The sequence below is a fragment of the Pieris brassicae genome, chromosome 4, assembly GCF_905147105.1.
Source record: "Pieris brassicae chromosome 4, ilPieBrab1.1, whole genome shotgun sequence".
Classification (NCBI taxonomy): domain Eukaryota; kingdom Metazoa; phylum Arthropoda; class Insecta; order Lepidoptera; family Pieridae; genus Pieris; species Pieris brassicae.
This window is the reverse complement of record NC_059668.1, coordinates 17,343,016-17,353,585: the sequence shown is the minus strand read 5'-3', so window position 1 is coordinate 17,353,585 and position 10,570 is coordinate 17,343,016.

Below are 10,570 nucleotides of genomic sequence, written 5' to 3'. Positions count from 1 at the left end.
GACAATTCATTCTGAGTATTTTTGTAGCTTTGAACGTAAATTAATTATAACACCGTCATGCTATAAATCCAGTTATTATAAATGTGCGAATTTAACCAGTACTGATCACAACAGTTGTTTAATGCTATTTTGGTATGCAAAGTGATACAGTTTATAAATAAATACACTATAGTATAAAGTGACTTTTCTAGTTCCACTTCTTCATATGAATATATGAATCTCTTTGGAGAACTAATATTTAATATTAATATATGACAATCTAACAGAACATGTTAAGTACAAATTTATAGAATTAATTTTTCTTTCGTAAATGTGCTTCAACAATGTATAAAAGAAATTTCTTTCTTACAAGACTTATTAAAAGTTACCACAAGTTCCGCATTTGCAATGTTATAGTTCTATAAACTTGTTGAAAAAGCAGAACCAGAAGTATAATTGGGATTGTTAAATATTTGAATTCGGTCTTAAATTGAAATCTTAAATCTATATTAACAACCCTAATTAAGGTAATTTAATTTGCTTTAAATAATGGGATAAATGATGACAAAATTGTGCGGTTAAATGGAAAAGCGATCATGATCTATAAAATATGGCCGTGATGGTAGTACTACGTTGGTTTTTGTGTGTATTATATAGGTGGGTCACCCAGCTCTCCGAGTTATCACGAAAAGCTTAAGTGAGTCAAATCCGTATGCAGGCAAAATCTAAACTTCTTTGGTAATCAAATGCATATCACAACAAAAATAGATGTGTATATGTATAACCCGGAGACCAAGGGTTCTATGCGCATGAAAAAAAAAAGCTTATAGGTAAATAGTATGCACAACTTTTAATTTGCTTATGTTCCATAATTATATTATCATTGGTCCTAGTACAAGTTATAAATTTGTTTGATGTCCTGCTGCTCAGAAGGACTGTTATAATTTTTTTAATAAACTATGTATATCATTAAGAATAAATAAATAAGCACAGAGAAAAGAGCATGAACATTCCTTTTCTTAATTCAGATTTAGAAAGATTAATATCCGAAGTTACTAGTAAAGTTGTCATTGGTTTTATTATCTAAAGAGTTTCATTTCAAATTAAAGACAACATTTCTGGCGTGTTTGCAAAGCGTTCAACTTATTAATTTGCTTACTCGAAACGTCCTTGTTTCCGACAATCGCATGCTGACGAAAATAATTTATTTTCTTAATTTCCGTATAAGTCCGCTATCTGCCGGTGGCGGGAACGAATGATCGTGACCTTCTATATTGACTTGTATAAAGAACTTCAGAATTAGACTTTTGGCTACGAAGCTTTTAGTTTAAGTTTCGTACTTCAGCTAGTTTAAAGGTCAAACCTATTGTTTCTATTTTTGAGTGTTTCTTATATTCGATTTAAGACTTAATAAAAGAAAAACGTTTATACATCGAGTTCAAATGACACAGACAACGACGATCACACGTGTATAAATCTATTTGACAATTGACCATAGATGACCGTAAATAAAGCACAGACTATGTATAAACGTTCCGCCTCAGAAATGCGTAGCTACTAGCTATCGGTAAAACTTGAGTTGTTCCCTAACGTGGAACATACAGGATTAAACTCTTACGAAATTGTTGACACGTGCTTGGAAGCTTAAATCATTCGTCATACATAAAAATTACTGAACTGACCTATTTGAAATCGGTTAATAAATGATTACAGCAAGATAATTATTATTACTTGATAATTATGGAATTATTGCTTAATAGTTTTGAAAGTTTTATCGTGTTAAAATAATCAGTCAAGTTATTAACATACGTATTGATAATAATGTTTAAATAGAACCAAGTATGCTAAGCTTTACCATATATCTTTAATATTTCGAAGATTGAGAGTCGCGGAGCCATTTGAAAATAAGATTTTAAATCAACTTGTCACAGAAATAAAACTAATATTGGTCGTCAATAATAAAGAGAAATTGATACAGAGAAACAAAGACAAAAAAAATAGCTGGAAGCCAATTTAGATTAAGAAACCAGATTAAAATGTTATTTGGGCTTGATTGACCTTTAGTCTAAGGGATTTATTTCAGCCATTATTGTTTTCAGACTAAGATTATTCGACTTTCATCTTGTTTATATATTTTAATTAAATTTTCACGGATGTGAACCAATTAACTACATACTATAGTCGTAGCGGATATGGCATGATGTTCCTCATGGGGTATTGCGTGATGGAACCTCACCCGATTTCTTTTCCATTCAGGTACTTGGCGACAGATAGGTCACCGTGAATCCTGGTTTTTGTAAATTAAATTAGATTATTCTCGGCAAGACAGAACTTCAGATTATCTGTTCTGAACATCTTTATAATTGAGCGATCTTTAACTTATATTACGCTTCCACGTAGCCAGAAGGGTGAGCCTTGTGGTCCATAAAAATGGAGTTATCATTAAGAGGACTAGGAGTTAGCTAGTGGTTAAATCGCTTGTCTTTATTGCCGATCACTGCTTATTGTTTGGCCGTGTACATCGTTGTAAAAATCACCAAATAATCAATTTCCGGAATGCACTTGACGCGTATTAATTTACACGACTATGTGTATACAGACTACGTCAGATAATTAAATTTATTTAATTAACAGTCAAAGTCTATTCAAAGTCAAAATAACTTTATTTATATAGGAAACAAGAACTTAAGAACGTCAGAAAAGAAGTTAAATTAATTCTAGGTTTACATTTACAACCAGTTCGCAAGTCAGGGGCGTAGAGCGGGTAAGAACAACTGAAATCGACCTTAGCACGTACGTTTCCTTGAGTGCCCGTTTTTTGCAAAATAGTTAATTAACTGGCACATCTAAGACTCAATTTAAGACTTGTATCATAGTATGATGATCAACTTTTCTATTAACAGATGAAAAGTTCTGAAGGCAAATCTTATTGTAACGTTATATTTTTATGGCTCTCATGTTGTTATACAATGATGTGAAACATCGCATGTTTTACTTTAAAAACTCCTGCTTCGGTCAGATAATGTATCTGATTTCGAAACAATAATTTCGATTTGCGTTAAAAAGCATTAAGGGACTATAACTCGTGTTCAAACTGTCATTAGTGTTTTTCGATTTATTGTGTTTTCTATAGAGAAATCTAAATGGTAGTTTATTGCATTTTAATAGCTTTGAATGAGGCGTGCTGTTTATTTGCGGCAATGTTGTAAATGGACTTTTTGTTATTTGTGTCCTAATTTTGTATTAAAGCAGGGCAAACCTTATATAACACATATAATAATGATATATAAAGTGTAAGTCGTGGAAGCGTAGGCCTTTTAACCCTGAAGTTTGTGCGTCTGACGGCTGTGTAGTGTGCAGAAATGTTTTGTTTTTGCTTTATATGTGTGTGAAAACTAACGTGAGAAAACGGGCATGACTAAAACATAAGAAAATTACAGATACCGGCAAACTTCTTAAGCATTAAATAAGGGAGTGGGGGAAAGTTTGCGCATCGTACACATAAGCAGGACACAAACGTCAACTGATTTACCAATCACGCGATAGACACGTCACTCTCCGCGCACCGCCCCCCCAGTGATACCAAAAATCGCGTCTGCGCAGGCAAGGACATTTGTTCAAGATGTTTGCCGGTATCTGTACAATATGTGTCAGGCACAGGCTGATAGGAGCATTTTGAGGCCAAGGCTCATATTGTTGGTAGGGGGCCGTTCAAGTATTACGTAAGCAAAAGCAAAGCTCTAAAAAATAATAGTACATAAACGGATTCATTTTATGTAGGAATCGTCGCATTTTGTTTCTAGCATAGACAATGTGTGGGGTCATATAGCTTCGTAAGTCTAGAAAAATATATTATTTGAGCGTCAGATATTAAGGTACAATGTTGCTAATAAAGGTTAATGTTAGTTGTTCAATGGTTTTGATGTCAGAGTCTCAATCTTGTTGAAGAAAAATAGCTGTGTTCCGTCAGCTCCTAAGAGGAAATGTTACAATATATTATGGAATGCATCCAACGACGCGGTAATGGAGTTACGGGTGGAATTTTATATTGCCCGCGATTTTTAAAAATAGAATTGGAACGAACATGGAATTTATCTGCAGGTCAAATTTGAACGTATTTTTTACAAAACAATCATTGTATACATAAAATTTTTAGCGTGACCCACATTTTTATGTATATGACAAAAATGTGATGACACGGCACAGTAAACGTTAGAATAGTTTCCGCTAAACTTTGTTATGTGGTGGGTAACACTTGCTGCCCTGTGTAAATTATTATTATTAAAAATTTCAATGGGTATAGCATGCTGTGGCGTTAGAGGTGTAGACGGCCGACCGCTTTAGGGCGAATCCTAGGGTTGGAAAAATCCTTTACTTTTGGTGGCAAATGCATTTCCATCACGGAAAGGTAAACGCATAACTCGTGAGAGGTCCACTAGTATCTGTATAAAATGTAAGCCTTTCTCAAAAAGGTCATTTTTATTTATTTAGTTATTAACAGTTGTCATTAAAATTGACTTACACATAATTCAATCAAAAGGAGGGTAACTTTTTGTACTATGCAATACTTTGCTCTCACTACTAAAATCTATGATCTGATTAACCGTTATTAAATAATTAATTTGACTATAAACGTTTTAATGTACACTCGTCACAAACAAAAACAGGCTTTTCAAATACAAATACCAAAATTGCAAGTTTACATTTGGCCCGCTGTTTGAAATCAGTCGACTATAGCTTGCTAACAATGCAGTTTATTTATAGACACGCTTCAATAATTCTCTAACCTTCGGATTTACTTATGACTTCCACCCTAACAAATTTCTAGTAGGCGTCTTGATAAAGCACTTAAATATTGAATTAATATGTAATTGTTATTTGATTCGGCTATGAAATCACATACCTTCATAACTTTAATAAAAGTACTTATATTTTTCTTTGTATTACGGAGTAAATACTTGTCAGAAGTAAAACAGATGGAATAAGACTTCTTATAACTTTATTAAGCATTCGTTGCTAATGTTGCACCTTTCCGAGGGGGTGTCAAAGCCCGTTTGGGCCGTATGCCACCTTCGGGTGATGTACTGCCTCGCGGCTTGCTAATATTGGGCGGTACGAATGCGGAGTTTTTAGCCCTTGATGAGGGCTGCAGCGCGCGAGAAGAAAGATGACACGACTTCTTTCGCGCAGCTGGTTCTATTAGCACTATTAAGCTTTTATATTATTTAACAATAAGTTAACAAGAAACTTTAAGTTCTAATGTATTTTTTGGTTCCAATAACTTGGCATCTTTTTTAATCAAGTTATATTGGCGAAATACATTTGCCCAACCAAGAGGTCACGTAATAAAATCTTTCTTTCTCTTTTGCTATAATCACGAAATAGTTTAAAATAGGGCTTAACTAAGACAATCATTATTAGTATGTTATCATTATTATTGTTATTAAGTGTTAACTATATTTTAGAAAATGTTTTGATTTATATTTGATGTGGCTGTTTTGGCAAGCGTAGCTTAACCGGACGAAGATCGTACCAACCAGTATCTGTGTTTATAGTAATCCGAATTTGTGATAAACCAGTTTCGTGAAATTTCAGGTACTTGTTCCATGACCGAAACCGAATCTACTACAGAGTGTCAAATGATTATTGTAATATTGATTGTATTTAATTGTTTTCATGGTCTTACAAAGACCTCTTAAATAATACGTATTTACCCCGTAATTATTAATGAGTATTTTATCATTCCTCGTGTTTTTAATTTACATATTACGTATATATATAACAACTTTATGGTCTGCTAGCCCTATTGAACAGATTATAAAGTAATCGATATATTATATTATAATTTTAAGAACGCTTTAACCTCTTTTATCATTAGTTTTTTTATAGAAATATCCTTGGTCCTAGTAATTTGTAATGTAATGGTTTTTGTTTATAATTTGATTATATCCCTCTTGTAAAAATCAATCATTTCATTATGATTGTGTATTTCTTCTGTAAACACCAATCTACAACTCTTTTACTGCAATAAAAAAGTACTCTGCGGCTTGTTTCAAGTTTATATTTTTATGTCATGTAAATCCGCAGTAGAGTTCATTCAAGAATGGCAAAAGTTGCTACTAACAAGGATTTCACGTTAAGAAAATAACATAAATAAGAATCAAATAAATATTACAAGTAAAAACTCCATAGAGCTCACAATTCTTGTAAGTTCGAACAAAGCATACTTCCAAAGGTGTACGGAAAGTTCGTGTTACAGAAGTTTCTTTACTAAATACCTCTTACAGTCGCTTATATGACAAGTTTCTATTGGTATTGAGAGAAGATACGTTTTTCTTACTTTGTCTCAGTTTTCTTTTGTATAGGGTCTCACAGCACCGATTTTAAAATTGAAATATCTATAAAAATAAAACAAATTGTATTTGAATTTTATTATTGAAGTAAATTATAAAGTTTTAGTGCGGAATTTATGTATGGAATATTACACCGACAAGAACGCCATCACGGTGAATGCACTCTTCAAAGCGATCCAGCGAATTTGCAGACTCATTTCTGTCGTTATTTTAGTCTTTAACTGCTCAAAATTCGTAAACTCTTGCTTTGAGATAACCCCATAAAAAAAGTCAGCTGGGGTTAAGTTGGAAGATCAGAGTCTGGAGACAATATGTTGTCGTTGCAACTCGGTAATTCTCGAAAAAAATCCGATGATTTACTACGCCGATATTGCACAGCATAAAGTATGAGCTGTGTAATGTTTTCTGATGTTTTTGTTTTGGATTGCTTGATGACCAGTAACAGAAATTTTGACGATTGACGTACCCTTCGAGGTGAAAGTGTGACCCATCACAAAAATTAACATTTCCATCCCATTTTCTTCTGTACCTGACAGTAAATTTTTCGAGGGTAGTTGTCTTCTGGTTAGATTGTTTGGACTATTTGGATCGTATAAGGATGGAATCTTAAGGCTAAAATTCGTAGAAGACATGAACGGTGGAGGCTCAAAGAGGCAGCACGTTTTCGAACTGATTGAATTCGTTTTGAATGAATTTCGTGGATGCAGCGGCGACGCGGTCGATGGTTTCAATCGCACAGGTCTATTTCGCAGGCGAATTGAATGTTTCAGTAAACTCCCTGTCGCTCGGAACTTTTTCATCCACGACTTAATTAATTAAATGTTAGAGGCGTCACTTAAACTGCGGATTTTAAGCGATTACAAAACTTGCGTTGTGCTTCACTCAATGATAACTCATTGCAAAAGTATGCCTCTACAGGAACCGCGATTAAAAAAATCCGTCACTCTTCACCTACCGAACGCGACCACTACCCTCTCGCTGGCCCCGCGCCTTACCCATAAATTTGTGTTTAGTTTAAAACCGGCGCTGAGACGCTCTTCATGGTTTTTAATGGATAGGTAAGAAACGGAGAAGAAATCATGTTGATGGCAAATATTACGACGGTTGAGGAGTTGCATACACGAGACTTACAACCAGCCTCCAGTGATGGAGAGTACGAAAAGTAGAAAATAAATATGTTCAAGGCTTACCAGGATAGTATAAAATAATTTTAATTTTTTTATTAAATGACCAAAGTTGGTAATGTTGTTATACAGCGATAAACTACTGGTGAAGTATTTTTTGATCTACAACGATAAAGAAATCGTATGACTAGAAAAACCGTTTTGAATAAACGCAATATTTTTTTAAACAGTTTTAGCTTCAGTCGTGCCATCTAATCCAGGCTGTGCAGCAATACATTTTTCTTGTTCTGCGCGCAGTTAATGCTCGTCGGGTTCGCATTTCGTGAAATAATGTCGTAGGAGCAATATTGAATTCAGTATGCCAAAGAGCCTTATCACCGACTTGAAATTAGTGCCATCTGAGAAAAAAAAATTAAACGGTTGTAGTACCAATGGATTGTTGTTAACAAGTTTTATTCCAGGTTTTATCATTTATTAAAACTCTTTGTACCGTGAAAACATTTGACATTTAAATTTAGACTGTTTCTAAACAAACAACAAAACTAATCTCGCTTAATTACCCTTATTGGTTTTCAAAGTAATTAGAAGCATTTGAGTTTCCTTCAGTTATTTAGATTCAAATAAATAAATAATAAGTCTGTCTCCAAAGTTTGATCCTTAACCTCAAATTTAATACTGTACGAAAACGAGCTTAAATATATACATACGAGTATATATATAGTGTATAGTCTCAATGCACCGTTATAATTTTAGTTGTAGGCGTTAAGCATATTGTCAAAATCTAATTCGAAACAGCTTTATGTCAAATTAAATACTGCTATTAGTATACTAATTGAACGTGTTTTTTATTGCACGGGTTACAATATATAACACTAAGAAAAAAATCTGTGGCCGCAAACTTTTAGGTCTGCAAATCAAACAGGCAAGTAGGGTATCAACCTTGTGAGCTTGACACACACATCGGCTTTAAGGAATGCCCGATTTCCACATTATATAGACAGTAGAAAGTTCATTAATCGGGTATCGAACCTAAGATCTCAGATGACAGTCACATTCTGAAGCCACTATGCCGACAGTGGTCTTGAAAGACAAATATGTAAAAAATAATAAAATTGGTAAACAAATTAAAAGCTCTGAAGTGCTACTTATAGTAAAGCTAAAATGGATCTTATGGGATCTTAAAGGTATTAAAGACATCTACGTCAAAACAAGGCCATGCCAGACATATTAACCATTAGACCACGATGACAGATAACTCCAGCGCATTTTGATATTTATATCAACAAAGAATTATTTTAACATCTATAACAATAAAGTTATTTATCGTGATCTAAATAACATTTCTATAATATTTCTAGAATTAATTGGTCAATTTTATTCCAATATTCATTTGAACAAGTTTGTAATTTTCTTTGAAATACACTCCTTTTACATAATTAATGAAGGTATATTATAGCGACAAATCGCTGGGTTAAGTGAAAATTCTATTTAACAACTTTGTGTGCTGATTGTACCTTTTTATTTTCACTAATATTGGGATATTTTTCATTTTTGTATAGCCCTAACTTATCTTAAAGAAATAAATGCAGCTCATTTTAATAAATAGTGATGTAAGAAATAGCTTTCTCTTGAATAAGTATTTTTATATTGCTCCAGTAGAATAGTGACCATAGAGAAATCATCTTCATAATAATATAGTTTAGACTAACATATTCATAAAAATTAAACATTGTATGTAACCAAAGTACTCTTTCGTCTCTTTCTGTCAAATTATGATTATGCTATGATAAAAAGAGTCGGATGATAATATTAAGACGCAATAAGACTGATTATTTTTTTAAGAAACAGGAAATTTTAACAACTCCAATGTCATCTAACTTGCACAAGGCCGTTGTTATCAAAGATGTTTGCCCTAAATTCGGTAACATTTGCGAGGAAGTTCATATCGACCCAAAGTTATAGTCCATTTCAGTATCCCGTATAAATTATACACGACGTTTTCAAGTGTGACATAATATATGGCACGTTTGTGTACACAAAGGGATTAGAAGAGTAGTTATGATATATACTGATACGACACTTCTTTGGCATTAATTATAATTACGCAAAAACTACCGACACCGATCTGACAAGTGTTGTTTTGCTTTTGATTGACAATAACAGTTGAAGATCGCTCTCTATTAAAAATGATAAAGAATGAAAATAAAAGGCAGTAAATGTGTTAATCCCAAATCATCAATAATTTATATTTTCTGGTTATCTTTATTATTTAGGCGTTAGTTTTCGACTTATTATCGAACGGCGCTTAGAAGCATTTGAGATGTGGCGCTATCGTCTCGTGCTTCGTATAAGCTGGATCCAGAAGGTCTCTAACGAGAAGGTAAGAGGATTATGCAGAACATTAAACAACGGAAAGTTGCGTACCTGGGCCACGTGTTGCGCCATGACCGATATCATCTCCTTCAATTAATTATAATGGGTAAAAAGCGTGTTGGTAGAAGCAAGAAATTATGGCTTCGCAACCTTAGGGAGTGGACTGGTATTGCAACTGCGGAAGAGTTACTGCATCTGGCACAGGACAAGACGCGTCTATTATGGAAGACGAGGAAACAATGTCATCATAGAATAATTTTGACGCTCTGTTTTAGAAGATTACATCATTAGGTATTAAATTCCCAGGCGGCGAAGAACAAAAATTATTAGATTTAGTAATTTAATTCAGTGTAAAAAAACCCTTAAGCCTGGGATAATAATGAAAGCTGTCGTAATTGCGGTCATACCGGATATCCGCCCCATGAGATTTAGATTTATTTAAGACTGCATTTGTGTCACAAACACTACATTTGTCCATCTCCTGCATACGGGACAAGTCAATGGAAAGATGCCGTTGACTTTTAGAATTAGGGCCATACCTCACCGAGATGCCAAAACACCGCTTTTTCTTATATATTTTTGTTCTTTTTTCGTTTCATCTTTTTGCGACGTTGATCATAATATAAGAACAGTGTAGCAATTTCTACGTCCATTACTGACAGTCGAGACGGAACTGAATGCATTGGTGAGGCGATTTGGCGACTCAGTCTGGCGACGCATGGACGAAAGACGTAGCCATGG